The 16,912-nt window shown below is 50.0% G+C and overlaps 1 protein-coding gene across 1 annotated transcript in view; it reads right to left on the bottom strand.

Annotated features, from left to right (window-relative positions):
• LOC137315822 (zinc finger protein 239-like) overlaps positions 1-16,912 on the bottom strand; it is a 118,407-nt gene that overhangs the window by 91,304 nt on the left and 10,191 nt on the right. The gene's annotated exons all lie outside the window — the stretch shown is intronic.

Below are 16,912 nucleotides of genomic sequence, written 5' to 3'. Positions count from 1 at the left end.
TAAATTTCATCCGACATCTACCTGCCCCATTTACTAACCTGTATATGTCACACTGAAATCACTTACAGTCCTCTTCACAGTTAGCCCTGGTCCCTTTGGAGATTTTGATCTTGTGTCCGATATACCCGAGCCCAGATCATTTCCCTGTATTGAGAAGATCAATGGTCCCAACACTGACCCTGGGGGACACCATTGTTTACATCTCTCCAGTTTGAACAATATCCATTATCCACGACTCTCTGCTTTCTGCCCTTTCCCCAACTTCCTGTCCACGCAGCCCCACTCCCTTCAATTCCGTGAGTATTCATTTTATCAAAGATCCTCCTGTGCGGCACCTTCTCAAACACCTTCAGACAATCCAGCCACACAACACCCACTGCATTCACTTTATCCCCACTCTGTGTTATTCCCCCATTACTCCCTGCTTTCTGTCCTGAATTGATCCATTTTACGAACTAATGTTGAAATCTTTGCTCCGCCCCACGGGGTTCCATCTGTTTGAAGCCACAACAGAAAGGGCCAGTTTTCTCCTGGAGTTTGAGATCAATCAGGTTTCAAAATGTTGCAGAGTTTCAGCCAATGAGGGAGATCCGGGCTCAGCCCCGCCCACTCGGTGCCGCAAGCCCCGCCCCCTCTCACTCCCATTGGTTGGAGGACCCGCCACTCCGCTCGGTCCTCCAGCCCCGCCCCCGCACTTCCTATTGGCCCGGAGCTCCCGTCAATCACCAGGACAGTGTGAGCTGAGCATGCGCGGCGGGCGGGCGGCGACTGAGGGAGAGGTGGCGGAAAAAGAGCTGAAGAGAGCGGGGATCGCAGGGCCCAGAAACACCGAGTGTCGGGCCCAGGACCCGAGAGAAAACAGGCCGCATTATCCCCCTCCATTATCCCCCTCCACGACCCGCCGGTTCCCGGTTTCTCCAGTTTGGTTGCGGCCGGAAATTCAGTGCAACCTCGGCATTCTCAGCGAGTTCGGGAGTGTCTGGAAATGAAGGAGAAAAGGTGATTGTTCATGGAGCATCGGGAAAGAACGTCGATGTGGCAAGACATACAGTCCCTCTACACCTCCATCTCTCACCAGGACATACAGTCCCTCTACACCTCCATCTCTCACCAGGACATACAGTCCCTCTACACCTCCATCTCTCACCAGGACATACAGTCCCCCTACACCTCCATCCCTCACCAGGACATACAGTCCCTCTACACCTCCATCTCTCACCAGGACATACAGTCCCTCTACACCTCCATCTCTCACCAGGACATACAGTCCCTCTACACCTCCATCCCTCACCAGGACATACAGTCCCCCTACACCTCCATCCCTCACCAGGACATACAGTCCCCCGACACCTCCATCTCTCACCAGGACATACAGTCCCTCCACACCTCGATCCCTCACCAGGACATACAGTCCCTCTACACCTCCATCCCTCACCAGGACATACAGTCCCTCTACACCTCCATCCCTCACCAGGACATACAGTCCCTCTACACCTCCATCTCTCACCAGGACATACAGTCCCCCTACACCTCCATCCCTCACCAGGACATACAGTCCCTCTACACCTCCATCCCTCACCAGGACATACAATCCCTCTACACTTCCATCCCTCACCAGGACATACAGTCCCTCAACACCTCCATCCTTCACCAGGACATACAGTCCCTCTGCACCTCCATCCCTCACCAGGACAGACAGTCTCCCGACCTGGGCATTCTCAGCGAGCTAGGGAGCATCTGTGAATGATGGAGAAATCATGCTGGGTCAGGGAGCATCTGCAAATAAAGGAGATATAGTGACTGTCAGGGAGCGTCTGTAAAGGAAGGAGAAATGATGATGGTCAGGGAGCATTTGTAATTAAAGGAGAAATGGTGACAGGTCAGGGACTGTCCGTAAATGAAAGAGAAATGCTGACGCTCAGCTGGCGTCTGCAAATGAAGGAGCAATGATTACGGTCAGGGAGTGTCTGCAAATGAAGGATACATGGTGACAGGTCAGGGAGTGTCTGTAAATAAAGGAGAAATGATGACAGTAGGGAGTGTCTGTAAATGAAGGAGAAATGGTGATTGCCAGGGAGCGTCTGTAAGCGAAGGAGAAATGGTGATTGTCAGGGAGCGTCTGTAAATGAAGGAGAAATGGTGATGGTCAGGGAGCGTCTGTAAATGAAGGAGAACTGCTGATCGTCAGGGAGTGTCTGTAAATGAAGGAGAAATGGCGATCGGCATGGAGTGTCTGGAAATGAAGGAGAAATTGTGACGAGTAAGGGAATCATCTATAATTCAAGGAAAAATGGAGTCCAGTCAAGGAGAGTCTGTTGGAAAGGAGAAATGTCGATGGGCCAGGGACTAACTTGAAAATAAGAAGAAATGGTGATTGCTCAGGGAACATCGGAAAGGGACATAGATATGGAGGGAAATGCAGTCCCTCGACACATCCATCTCTCACCAGGACATACAGTCCCTCTACACCTCCATCCCTCACCAGGAAGTACAGTCCACCTACACCTCCATCTCTCACCAGGACATACAGTCCCTCTACACCTCCATCCCTCACCAGGACATACAGTCCCTCTACACCTCCATCTCTCACCAGGACATACAGTCCCTCTACACCTCCATCACTCACCAGGAAGTACAGTCCACCTACACCTCCATCTCTCACCAGGACATACAGTCCCCCGACACCACCATCCCTCACCAGGACATACAGTCCCTCTACACCTCCATCACTCACCAGGAAGTACAGTCCACCTACACCTCCATCTCTCACCAGGACATACAGTCCCCCGACACCACCATCCCTCACCAGGGCATACAGTCCGCCTACACCTCCACTTCTCATCAGGACATACAGTCCCTCCACACCTCCATCCCTCACCAGGACCAACAGTCACTCCACACATCCATCTCTCACCACAACATACAGTCCCTCTACACCTCCATCTCTCACCAGGACATACAGTCCCCCTACACCTCCATCCCTCACCAGGACATACAGTCCCCCTACACCTCCATCCCTCAACAGAACATACAGTCCCTCTACACCTCCATCTCTCACCAGGACATACAGTCCCTCTACACCTCCATCTCTCACCAGGACATACAGTCTCCCAACACCTCCATCTCTCACCAGGACATACAGTCCCTCTACACCTCCATCTCTCACCAGGACATACAGTCCCTCTACACCTCCATCCCTCACCAGGACATACAGTCCCTCCACACCTCCATCTCTCACCAGGACATACAGTCCCCCTACACCTCCATCCCTCACCAGGACCAACAGTCACTCCACACATCCATCTCTCACCATAACATACAGTCCCCCTACACCTCCATCCCTCACCAGGACATACAGTCCCCCTACACCTCCATCCCTCAACAGAACATACAGTCCCTCTGCACCTCCATCTCTCACCAGGACATACAATATCCCCAAACATCCATCTCTCACCAGGACAGACAGTCGCCCAACAGCTCCATCTCTCACCAGGACATACAGTCCCTCTACACCTCCATCTCTCACCAGGACATACAGTCCCTCTGCACCTCCATCTCTCACCAGGAAATACAGTCCCTCTACACCTCCATCTCTCACCAGGACATACAGTCCCTCTACACCTCCATCTCTCACCAGGACATACAGTCCCACTACACCTCCAACCCTCACCAGGACATACAGTCCCTCTACACCTCCATCCCTCACCAGGACATACAGTCCCTCTGCACCTCCATCCCTCACCAGGACAGACAGTCCCTCCACACCTCCATCCCTCACCAGGACATACAGTCCCTCTACACCTCCATCTCTCACCAGGACATACAGTCCCTCTACACCTCCATCACTCCACAGGACATACAGTCCCTCTACACCTCCATCTCTCACCAGGACATACAGTCCCCCTACACCTCCATCCCTCACCAGGACAGACAGTCCCTTCACACCTCCATCCCTCACCAGGACATACAGTCCCCCTACACCTCCATCTCTCTCCAGGACATACAGTCCCTCTACACCTCCATCTCTCACCAGGACATACAGTCCCTCTACACCTCCATCTCTCACCAGGACATACAGTCCCACTACACCTCCATCCCTCACCAGGACATACAGTCCCTCTACACCTCCATCCCTCACCAGGACAGACAGTCCCTCCACACCTCCATCCCTCACCAGGACATACAGTCTCCCAACACCTCCATCTCTCCCCAGGACATACAGTCCCTCTACACCTCCATCTCTCACCAGGACATACAGTCCCCCTACACCTCCATCTCTCATCAGGACATACAGTCCCTCTACACCTCCATCTCTCACCAGGACATACAGTCCCTCTACACCTCCATCCCTCACCAGGACACACAGTCCCTCTACACCTCCATCCCTCACCAGGACACACAGTCCCTCTACACCTCCATCTCTCACCAGGACATACAGTCCCTCTACACCTCCATCTCTCACCAGGACATACAGTCCCTCCACACCTCCATCTCTCACCAGGACATACAGTCCCTCTACACCTCCATCCCTCACCAGGACATACAATCCCTCTACACCTCCATCTCTCACCAGGACATACAGTCCCTCTACTCTTCCATCCCTCACCAATACATACAGTACCTCTGCACTTCCATCCCCCACCAATACATACAGTACCTCTACACCTCCATCTCTCACCAGTACATATAGTCTCCGACACCTCAATCCCTCACCAGGAAATGCTGACACTCCACAACTCCATCTCTCACCAGGACATACAGACCCCCTACACCTCCATCCCTCACCAGGACATACAGTCCCTCTACACCTCCATCCATCACAAGTACATATTATCTCCCCACCTGGGCCTTCTCAGCGAGTTAGGGAGCGTCTGTAAATGAAGGAGAAGTAATGACGGTCAGGACGCATCTGTGAATGATGGAGAAATCGTGCCGGGTCAGGGAGCATCTGTAAATGAAGGAGAAATGATAATGGTCAGGGAGCATTTGGAAATGAAGGAGAAATGGTGACAGTTCAGGGAGTGTCTGTAAATGAAAGAGAAATGCTGACGGTCAGGGAGCGTCTGTAAATGAAGGAGCAATAATCACGGTCAGGGAGTGTCTGTAAATGAAGGAGACATGGTGACAGGTCAGGGAGTGTCTGTAAATAAAGGAGAAATGATGACAGTAGGGAGTGTCTGTAAATGATGGAGAAATGGTGATGGTCAGGGAGCGTCTGTAAATAAAGGAGAAATGGTGATTGTCAAGGAGCGTCTGTAAATAAAGGAGAAATGATGACAGTAGGGAGTGTCTGTAAACGATGGAGAAATGGTGATGGTCAGCGAGCGTCTGCAAATAAAGGAGAAATGGCGATTGTCAGGGAGCGTCTGTAAATGAAGGAGAAATGGTGATGATCAGGGAGCGTCTGTAAATGAAGGATAACTGGTGATGGTCAGGGAGCGTCTGTAAATGAAGGATAACTGGTGATAGTCAGGGAGTGTCTGCAAATTAAGGAGAAATGGCGATCGGCAGGGAGTGTCTGTAAATGAAGGAGAAATTGTGACGAGTAACGTAATCATCTGTAATGCAAGGAGAAATGGAGACCAGTCAGGGAGCGTCTGTAATAAAGGAGAAATGTCGATGGTCCAAGGACTAACTTTAAAAGAAGAAATGGTGATTGCTCAGGGAACATCGGTAAAGAACGTAGATCTGGCAGGGCATACAGTTCCTCTACACCTCCATCTCTCACCAGGACATACAGTCCCCCTACAACTCCATCCCTCGCCAGGACATACAGTCCCTCTACACCTCCATGTCTCACCAGGACATACAGTCCCCCTACAACTCCATCCCTCACCAGGACATACAGTCCCTCTACACCTCCATCCCTCGCCAGGACATACAGTCCCCCGAAAACTCCATCCCTCGCCAGGACATACAGTCCCCCGAAAACTCCATCCCTCGCCAGGACATACAGTCCCCCGAAAACTCCATCCCTCGCCAGGACATACAGTCCCCCGAAAACTCCATCCCTCGCCAGGACATACAGTCCCCCGAAAACTCCATCCCTCGCCAGGACATAAAGTCCCCCGAAAACTCCATCCCTCGCCAGGACATACAGTCCCCCGAAAACTCCATGTCTCCCCATGACATTCAGTTCCCCCACATCTCCATGAGAACATAAGTACATAAGAAATAGGAGCAGGAGTAGGCCAATCGGCCCCTCAAGCCTGCTTCGCCATTCAATAAGATCATGGCTGATCTGATCCTAACCTTAAATCTAAATTCTTGTCCAATTTCCTGCCCGCTCCCCGTAACGCCTAATTCCCTTTACTTCTCGGGAAATGTCTATTTCTGTTTTAAATTTATTTAATTATGTAGCTTCCATAGCTTCCTGGGACAGCAAATTCCACAGACCTACTACCCTCTGAGTGAAGATGTTTCTCCGCATCTCAGTTTTGAAAGAGCAGCCCGTTATTCTAACATTATGCCCCCTAGTTCGAGTTTCACCCATTTTTGGGAACATCCTTACGGCATCCACCACAGTAAATACTGTCCCTCTACACCTCCATCCCTCACCATGACATACAGTCCCCCTACTCCTCCATCTCTCGCCATGATATATAGTCCCTCTGCACCTCCATCTCTCGCCAGGACATACAGTCCCTCTACACCTCCATCCCTCACCAGGAAATACAGTCCCTCTACACCTCCATCCCTAACCAGGACATACAGTCCCTCTACACCTCCATCCCTCACCAGGACAGAGAGTCACCCGACACCTCCATCTCTCACCAGGACATACAGTCCCTCCACACCTCCATCTCTCACCAGGACATACAGTCCCTCTACACCTCCATCCCTCACCAGGACATACAGTCCCTCCTCACCTCCATCTCTCACCAGGACATGCAGTCACCCTACACCTCCATCTCTCACCAGGACATACAGTCCCTCTACACCTCCATCTCTCACCAGAACATACAGTCACCCGACAGCTCCATCTCTCACCAGGACATACAGTCCCTCTGCACCTCCATCTCTCGCCAGGACATACAGTCCCTCTACACCTCCATCCCTCACCAGGACATACAGTCCCTCCACACCTCCATCCCTCACCAGGACATAGAGTCACCCGACACCTCCATCTCTCACCAGGACATACAGTCACCCGACACCTCCATCTCTCACCAGGACATACAGTCCCTCTACACCTCCATCTCTCACCAGGACATACAGTCCCTCTACACCTCCATCCCTCACCAGGACATACAGTCCCTCTACACCTCCATCCCTCACCAGGACATACAGTCCCTCTACACCTCCATCCCTCACCAGGACATACAGTCCCTCTACTCCTCCATCTCTCTCCAGGGCATACAGTCCCTCCACACCTCCATCTCTCACCAGGACATACAGTCCCTCTACACCTCCATCCCTCACCAGGACATACAGTCACCCGACACCTCCATCTCTCACCAGGACATACAGTCCCTCTACACCTCCATCCCTCACCAGGACATACAGTCACCCGACACCTCCATCTCTCACCAGGACATGCAGTCCCTCTACACCTCCATCCCTCACCAGGACATACAGTCCCTCTACACCTCCATCTCTCACCAGGACATACAGTCCCTCTGCACCTCCATCTCTCACCAGGACATACAGTCCCTCTACACCTCCATCCCTCACCAGGACATACAGTCCCTCTACACCTCCATCTCTCACCAGGACATACAGTCCCTCTACACCTCCATCTCTCACCAGGACATACAGTCCCTCTGCACCTCCATCTCTCACCAGGACATACAGTCCCTCTACACCTCCATCCCTCACCAGGACATACAGTCCCTCTGCACCTCCATCTCTCACCAGGACATACAGTCCCTCGACACCTCCATCTCTCACCAGGACATACAGTCCCTCCAAACCTCCATCTCTCACCAGGACATATAGTCCCTCCACACCTCCATCTCTCACCAGGACATACAGTCCCTCCACACCTCCATCTCTCACCAGGACATACAGTCCTTCTACACCTCCATCTCTCACCAGGACATACAGTCCCCCTACACCTCCATCCCTTGCCAGGACATAAAGTCCCTCTACACCTCCATCTCTCACCAGGACATACAGTCCCTCTACACCTCCATCCCTTTCCAGGACATACAGTCACCCGACACCTCCATCTCTCACCATGACATACAGTCCCTCTGCACCTCCATCTCTCAACAGGACATACCGTCCCTATACACCTCCATACCTCACCAGGAAATACTGTCACTCTACACCTCCATCTCTGACCAGGACATACAGTCGCCCGACACCTCCATCTCTCACCAGGACATACAGTCCCTCTGCACCTCCATCCCTCACCAGGACATACAGTCCCTCTACACCTCCATCCCTCACCAGGACATACAGTCCCTCTGCACCTCCATCCCTCACCAGGACATACAGTCCCCCTACACCTCAATCTCTCACCAGGACATACAGTCCCTCCGCACCTCCATCCCTCACCAGGACATACAGTCCCTCTACACCTCCATCTCTCACCAGGACATACAGTCCCCTCTGCACCCCGCCCTTGAATTTCAGTTTGTTCATCTCATATTAAATTGAAAAGCATTGTTTACGATCCCTGTGTCACGTCGACAAAAGGATGTACAGATATTACTGGGCAATATACCGAGCTGAGGATATTCCAGACCCTCCCCCACTCTATTAATGAGGGTGTTGGAACAAGCCGGGTAATCAGCACAGTGATTGTCTGATTGATCAGATTTAGGACTCTACGAATAACCTTTGACCTTTCCAACCATTATGGAATCGCCCAGATTGAGTCTGAGCCGGACGATAAATCTCCCGATCTTTGAGGGCACTATATTCAGTCGGAATGAAGACTTTAAAGGTATAATTCATTGTCACCTTGCACTTCAACTGGATTCAACAGATGATCACATTCTGATCTTGCTGTGTGTAAATTGGCGGCCGCATTTCCTACATTAAAGCGGGGACCAAAATTCAAAATTATTAATTGGCTCGAAAGCCCCTTGCGATGTCCTGAGGCGTTTTATAAATGCAAATTCTTACTTTTTTTCGAACAACTATATTTAGATTCTCCGCTACTCAACGTAACAACTCCGGTTACTTGAATCATTCTCAACATTCACGACTTATTCACTTTCATTCAGATTAAATTACTGACTCCGTCTTATGGACGACGAACCCAGAACTGACAATTGTTCCATGACCAACCCATGTGAGTGTGGAACTGAACCCGGTCAGAGTCAGCACCTTCAGGGGGAGGAGAGAGAGGGGAACCAGTGAGTGTAGAACTGAACCCAGTCAGAGTCAGCACCTTCAGGGGAGGAGAGAGAGGGGAACCAGTGAGTGTAGAACTGAACCCAGTCAGAGTCACCACCTTCAGGGGAGGAGAGAGAGAGGAATCAGTGAGTGTAGTACTGAACCCAGTCAGAGTCAGCACCTTCAGGGGAGGAGAGAGAGGGGAATCAGTGAGTGTGGAACTGAACCCAGTCAGAGTCAGCACCTTCAGGGGAGGAGAGAGAGGGGAATCAGTGAGTGTGGAACTGAACCCGGTCAGAGTCAGCACCTTCAGGGGTGGCTTGAAACTCGGAGAAGGAAATATTTTGGAGATGGTGCGATGGGTTTGGATTTAAGCACAGGGAGGAGGGACAATGTGTTGGACGCCGATTTTCAGTCTGGGTAATGAGCAGGAAGAATATTCTGTAGAAACTAGAATTGTCTGTTCTGAATTTCTATCCTGCATTTATCCTGATGACTTTTGTAAACTCCTTTTACAGGGTATTAGAAGGGGAGGATTTGCAGACGGGAAACTCAAACCAAACATCACGTCAAGATCTGACAGAATCCCTCGATTCATCAGGACCTGAATATCATTCGCCTTTGAATGTGAAAGGAGAAATGTTTGTCTGTTCTGTCTGTGGGAAAAGATCAAACATCAGTGTGACTGGAAAATCACCGAGACACACACATCCGAGTGAGAGTGTTCCAGTGCACTGAGTGTGGAAAGAGCTTTAACCAGTTACACAGTCTGAAAAAACATCGCACCATTCACAGCGGGGAGAAACCGTCCACGTGTTCTGTGTGTGGACGAGGCTTCAACTGATCGTCCAACCTGGAGAGACACAAGGACACCCGGACCACGGAGAAACCGTGGAAATGTGGGGACTGTGGGAAGGGATTCAATTACCCGTCCCAGCTCGAAACTCATCAGCGTGATCACACTGGGGAGAGGCCGTTCACCTGCTCCGTGTGTGGGAAGGGATTCACTCGTTCATCCCACCTCACTGTGCACCGACTTGTTCACACTGATAAAGGACCCTTTAAATGTTCTGACTGTGAGAAGAGATTTTAAAGCAAAAGGAATCTGCAGAGACACCAACGTATTCACACTGGAGAGGCTGTTTTAAATGTTCTGAGACACCAGTGAGTTCACCTGTGATGCAGGGGTTGGATTCTGCTGTTATTTCTGCTGTTAATCACATCCAGGACTGAACTGTGTTCATTCTGACAGTTGGGGTTTGTTTCTGCTGATGTTAATAACCCCTATAACTGGGCTGGAGTTTAATATTCTGGATACACGGCAAATAAATCAGCTTTGTTTTAAACACCTTGTTGTCGATTTTTGCATTTCCCACTTGAGTGTTTAGCATCACCTGACTGGAGCTCAGAAAGGACAATCTCGGGGGAGGATCGTCCGGTGGGAACAGAACTTCAGCCCGGACACAGTCCTTCAGGGCCACACTGAGAGGGGCAAACGGCACTTTGGGATTTCTCGCCTCTCTTCACTGACAGCAAAGTCACCGTGAGGGTCCTGGCAAGGGGCTCACAGAGCACCCGTCCCATCTCTTCAAACACCCTTGGGTGGATATCATCTGGACCTGGAACACAATCTATTTTGAGATTTGTTCTTTTATCCAAGATGACATCCGTTTCTATTTTAATATTTCTGATGTTATAGTTGACAGAACATCCCACAGAATGAAACAGGGCCAATAAGGAAAAAAGTACTCCTTAAAATTCCTCTTTGGTTGTTCTCTGTTATTAAACCCATTTAAAATAAATGGGATAAATTCTGCATTAAAATAGCAGAGGGAGGAGTTCACAGGCTGGGAGAATTATCCACGAGTCATTTGATCTCCAGATAAAGAAGGACCTGCAGTGTGTTTCCAGAATTCCCTGTTTTATTAATGTGTGCGGGTAAGACACCAGGATAACGAAAAATACACGACCTGGACCATCCCCGGGACATCCCTGGCGGTGGGGGTGGTGTTGGGAGGGGTGGTCATTACGATTGACAGTTGCTCCGGGAAGAGAAGATCTTTGGAAATGATGGTGGACAATTGTGGTAATAATAGTCAACGTTTTTCCAGCTACGTCAGAAGTCAGAAGACCGTTAATAAGATTTTGAATCACTGAAGGACAGTTCCGGACAGATTCAAACAGATTCCCAAGCTATGACAGAGCTGTTAAATGATTATTTCACATCAGTCTCCACTCGTGTGAATGATGCTCAGATTCCAGCTGTGGGATCTGGTGTCGACAATAACATCAGAAATATTAAAATTAGATCATAAGAACATAAGAAATAGGAGCAGGAGTAGGCCAACTGGCCCCTCGAGCCTGCTCCGCCATTCAATCAGATCATGGCTGATCTGATCGTAACCTCAAATCTAAATTCATGTCCAATTTCCTGCCCGCTCCCCATAACCCCTAATTCCCTTTACTTCTAGGAAACTGTCTGTTTCTGTTTTAAATTTATTTAATGATGTAGCTTCCAAAGCTTCCTGAGGCAGCAAATTCCACAGGCCGACCACCCTCTGAGTGAAGAAGTTTCTCCTCATCTCAGTTTTGAAAGAGCAGCCCCTTATTCTAAGATTATGCCCCCTAGTTCTAGTTTCACCCATCTTTGGGAACATCCTTCCTGCATCCACCCGATCAAGCCCCTTCACAATCCTATATGTTTCAATAAGATCGCCTCTCATTCTTCTGAACTCCAATGAGTAGAGTCCCAATCAACTCAACCTCTCCTCATATGTCCGCCCCCTCATCCCCGGGATTAACCGAGTGAACCTTCTTTGTACTGCCTCGAGAGTAAGTATGTCTTTTCTTAAGTATGGAGACCAAAACTGTATGCAGTATTCCAGGTGTGGTCTCACCAATACCTTATATAACTGCAGCAATACCTCCCTGTTTTTATATTCTATCCCCCTAGCAATAAAAGCCAACATTCCGTTGCCCTTCTTGATCACCTGCTGCACCTGCATACTAACTTTTTGATTTTTTTGCACTAGGACCCCCAGATCACTTTGTACTGCAGTACTTTAGAAAGTGATGTCATCTTGTATAAAATAGGAAATCTCAGAATAGATTGTGCTCCAGACCCTGATGATATCCACCCAAGGGTGTTTAAAGAGATGGGACGGGTGCTCTGTGAGCCCCTTCCCTGGATCTTCAACAGCTCAATAGAGTCAGGGATTGTTCCCTGAGATTGGAAGGTAACTCACGTCGTTCCCATTCTCAAAAAAGGGAACATTCTGGTCACGAATGCTCCTGTCTTGTTTGACTTCCTGTACTCCTAATCTGTTTTGCATCCACAACTGTCTGCCGCAGTGATTATTAGCGATAAACCACAAGCACATCGCACTCTCTGCTGCACACTCCTTGTAAGCATTATCTCTGGTGTCAGCTGTGACTCAGTGGGTAGCTCTCTCGCCTCTGAGTCAGAGGGTTGTGAGTTTAAGTCCCACTCCAGAGACTTGAACACATAATCCAGGATGACACTCGCAGTGCCAGTACTGAGGGAGTGCTGCACTGAAGGAAGTCCCGTCTTTCGAATGAGTCATTAATCCGAGGCCCCATCTGACCTCTCGGGTATCCTTTGATCGTGAAAGGCGCCATTTCAATGCAAGTCTTTCTTTCTTTCTGTGTCCTCTACAATGGGGAGGAAAACTGCAAGAAGAGGGAGAAAGAGGAGCCCGTTCTTCTCATTGCAACCTGCGAGCTTTACCCTGTAACCTTTACTCTTCAGATCGATTCACTCCCTTGTTTAATTTATCAAATTAAGTTTATTTTCTTTTTAATTTAGTTTTACGCAATATGTTACTGAGCCCACATTCCGACAAATGAAGAAAACAGAAGAGATAATCACCACCAACCACCTGCCTGTCGACTTGTGACGTTACACTGCAGTTTGGTTTCGTTGTTGCAGTGACCCGCTCTCGGTCCCCCTCCCCCCGGTACGCTCCTCTCCGCTGACTAATCAAATGCAGCTCACCCCTTACTGCACCGAATCCCCAATTTATAGACTCGATCGAAACCAGACTCCGTCAATAGCTGCTACTCCGTGCGTTCGTAAAACCCTTCTGAATTTATGCTCGCTCGAATGCCAATCACTTGAGTCAGCCCCAGCTGACAGTAGATTACCAGTTCTAACCAGTCATCTAATTAACTAGGTGACCAACTGACAGTTCAGGCTGCTTGTTCACCATGCAACTGAAAACTGCACGTTAAGATTAAATTTGAGTGAAATGCTTGATGCCAAACTTAGTCAAATTTTAGATAAAGATCAAACCAGAAAAATCCCCTCACTCACAAAATTCCCAATTATCGACTCTGTCGAATCCAGACTCTGTTGATAACTGCTGCTCCGTGCTCCCTCACTCGAACTGCTGGTCAGGATTGAGGACTGGGGTTGGAGTCGTCGTTAGGGCTGATGGGTAGGATTGAGGATTGGGGTTTGTGGTGAGGGCTGGTGGTCAGGATTGTGGATTGGGGTTAGTGGTTTGAGCTGGTGGTTAGGATTGAGGATTGGGGTTAGTAGTTCGGGCTGGTGGGTAGGATTAAGGATTGGGCTTAGTGGTTGAGACTGGTGGTTAGGATTGTGGATTGGGGTTAGTGGTTTGAGCTGGTGGTTAGGATTGAGGATTGGGGTTAATAGTTCGGGCTGGTGGGTAGGATTAAGGATTGGGCTTAGTGGTTGAGACTGGTGGTTAGGATTGAGGATTGGGGTTAGTGGTTGGGACTGGTGGTCAGGATTGAGGATTGGGGTTAGTGGTTTGGGCTGGTGGTTAGGATTGAGGATTGGGGTTAGTGGTTTGGGCTGGTGGTCAGGATTGAGGATTGGGGTTAGTGGTTTGGGCTGGTGGTTAGGATTGAGGATTGGGGTTAGTAGTTCGGGCTGGTGGGTAGGATTAAGGATTGGGCTTAGTGGTTGAGACTGGTGGTTAGGATTGAGGATTGGGGTTAGTGGTTGGGACTGGTGGTCAGGATTGAGGATTGGGGTTAGTGGTTTGGGCTGGTGGTTAGGATTGAGGATTGGGGTTAGTGGTTTGGGCTGGTGGTCAGGATTGAGGATTGGGGTTAGTGGTTTGGGCTGGTGGTTAGGATTGAGGATTGGGGTGAGTAGCTCGGGATGGTGGTCAGGATTGAGGATTGGGGTTAGTGGTTCGGGATGGTGGTCAGGATTGAGGATTGGGGTTATAGGTTCGGGCTGGTGGTCAGGATTGAGGATTGGGGTTAGTGGTTCGGGATGGTGGTCAGGATTGAGGATTGGGGTTAGTAGCTCGGGATGGTGGTCAGGATTGAGGATTGGGGTTAGTGGTTTGGTTTGGTGGTCAGGATTGAGCTTGGTCATGGAGAAAGTTTTGAAAGAGCGTCTTAAAGGAGGAGAGAGAGACAGAGCCGTTTTGGAAGAGAATTCCAGAGCTTAGGGCCTCTGAAGGCGCGGCTGCTGTTAAGGACAGCATTTATTCTCCATCCCTAATTGCCCTTGAGAAGGTGGTGGTGAGCCGCCTTCTTGAACCGCTGCAGTCCATGTGGTGAAGGTTCTCCCGCAGTGCTGTGGTTAGTGGTTAGAGCGGGTGTGTCGGATTGAGGTTGTGGAGGTCATGGGTTTGGGAGGTGCTGTCGAAGAAGCCTTGGCGAGTGCATTCTGCAGATGGTACACACTGCAGCCACGGTGCTTCTGTGGGGAAGGGAGTGAGCATTTAGGGTGGTGGATGGGGTGCCATTCAAGCGGGCTGCTTTGTCCTGTATGGTGTCGAGCTTCTTGAGCGTTGTTAGAGCTACACTGATCCAGGCAAGTGGAGAGTATTCCATCACACTCCTGACTTGTGCCTTGTAGATGGTGCAAAGACTTTGGCGAGTCAGGAGGTGAGTCATTCGCCGCAGAATACCCAGCCTCTGATCTGCTTTGTAGCCACAGTATTATATGGCTGGTCCAGTTAAGATTCTGGTCAATGGTGACCCCCAGGATGTTGATGGTGGGGGAATCGGCGATTGTAATGCTGTTGAATGTCAAGGCGAAGTAGTTAGACTCTCTCTTGTTGGAGATGGTCATTGCCTGGCACTTGTCTGACGCGAATGTTACTTGCCTCTGATCAGACAAGCCTGGATGTTCTCCAGCTCTTGCTGCATGCGGGCTCGGACTGCTTCCAAATCGGAGAGGTTGCGAATCGAACTGAACATTGTGCAATCTTCAGCGAACATCCCCACTTCTGACCTTATGATGGAGGGAAGGTCATTGGAAGGTCTTACGGAATAAAGAACGACAAGGGGGAAGATCCTGTCTCTTTCATTCTGTTTTACAGATGTTTTTTGTTATCAGTGTACTGTCTCTTTAAGAAGCCGGTTGACTGTTACTGCCCCTTTAAAAAGTCTGATGAATGTTACTGTCCCTTAAAAAAGTCTGATGAATGTTACTCTCCCTATAAAAGCCTGGTGAATGTTTTCCCAACTGTTAACACCAATTACATTATGTTCTGTGTTTTTAATGTATTAATTAGACCTGTGTTATTCCCCCATTACTCCCTGCTCTCTGTCCTGAATTGATTCATTTTACTAACTAATGTTGAAATCTTTGCTCCGCCCCACAGGGTTCCATCTGTTTGAACCACAACAGAAAGGGCCAGTTTTCTCCCGGAGTTTGAGATCAATCAGGTTTCAAAATGTTGCAGAGTTTCAGCCAATGAGGGAGAGCCCGGCTCAGTCCCGCCCACTCGGTGCCGCAAGTCCCGCCCCTCACTCACTCCCATCGGTTGGAGGACCCGGTGCACGCAAGGTCCTCCAGCCCCGCCCCCGCTCTTCCTATTGGCCCGGAGCCCCCGTCAATCACCCGGTCAGTGTGAGCTGAGCATGCGCGGCGGGCGGGTGGCGACTGAGGGAGAGGCGGAGGGGAAAGAGCTGGAGAGAGCGGGTTAATAAAGGGCGGGGATCGCAGGGCCCAGAAACACCGAGTGTAGGGCCCAGGGCCCGAGAGAAAACAGGCGGCATTATCCCCCCTCCACTACCCGCCCTCCATTCTCCCCCCTCCACTACCCCCCCTCCATTCTCCCCCCTCCACTACCCGCCCTCCATTCTCCCCCCTCCATTATCCCCCCTCCATTCTCCCCCCTTTCCCCCCGTTCTTGACCCGCCGGTTCCCGGTTTCGCTCAAGCGGAAACGCAACGAGCGGCCCATGGTCCCCGCGCATGCGCCAAACTGCGGGACAGTCTGGGAGCGTCTGTAAACGAAAGAAAAATAACGAGGGTCAGGGAGCGTCTGTAAATGAAGGAAAAATGGTGACGGTCAGGGAGCGTCTGTAAATGAAGGAGAAATGGTGAAGGTAAGGGAGCGTCTGTAAATAAAGGAGAAAAAGTGAAGGGTCAGGGAGTGTCTGGAAATAAAAGTGAAATGGTGATGATCTGGGAGTGTCTGCAAGTGAAGGTGAAATCATGATGCATCAGGCAACGTCTGTAAATGAAAGAAAACTAATAATGTGTCAAGGACATTTGTAAATGAAGGAGAATTCATGCTGGAGCAGGCAGCTTCTGCAAATGAAGGAAAAATCATGGGTCAGTGATCGTCTATAAACGAAGAGAAATGGAGACGAGTCAGGGGGTGTTA

Source organism: Heptranchias perlo, unplaced genomic scaffold (genome assembly GCF_035084215.1).
Source record: "Heptranchias perlo isolate sHepPer1 unplaced genomic scaffold, sHepPer1.hap1 HAP1_SCAFFOLD_56, whole genome shotgun sequence".
NCBI lineage: Eukaryota > Metazoa > Chordata > Chondrichthyes > Hexanchiformes > Hexanchidae > Heptranchias > Heptranchias perlo.
This window is presented reverse-complemented; position numbering and strand designations above follow the sequence as displayed.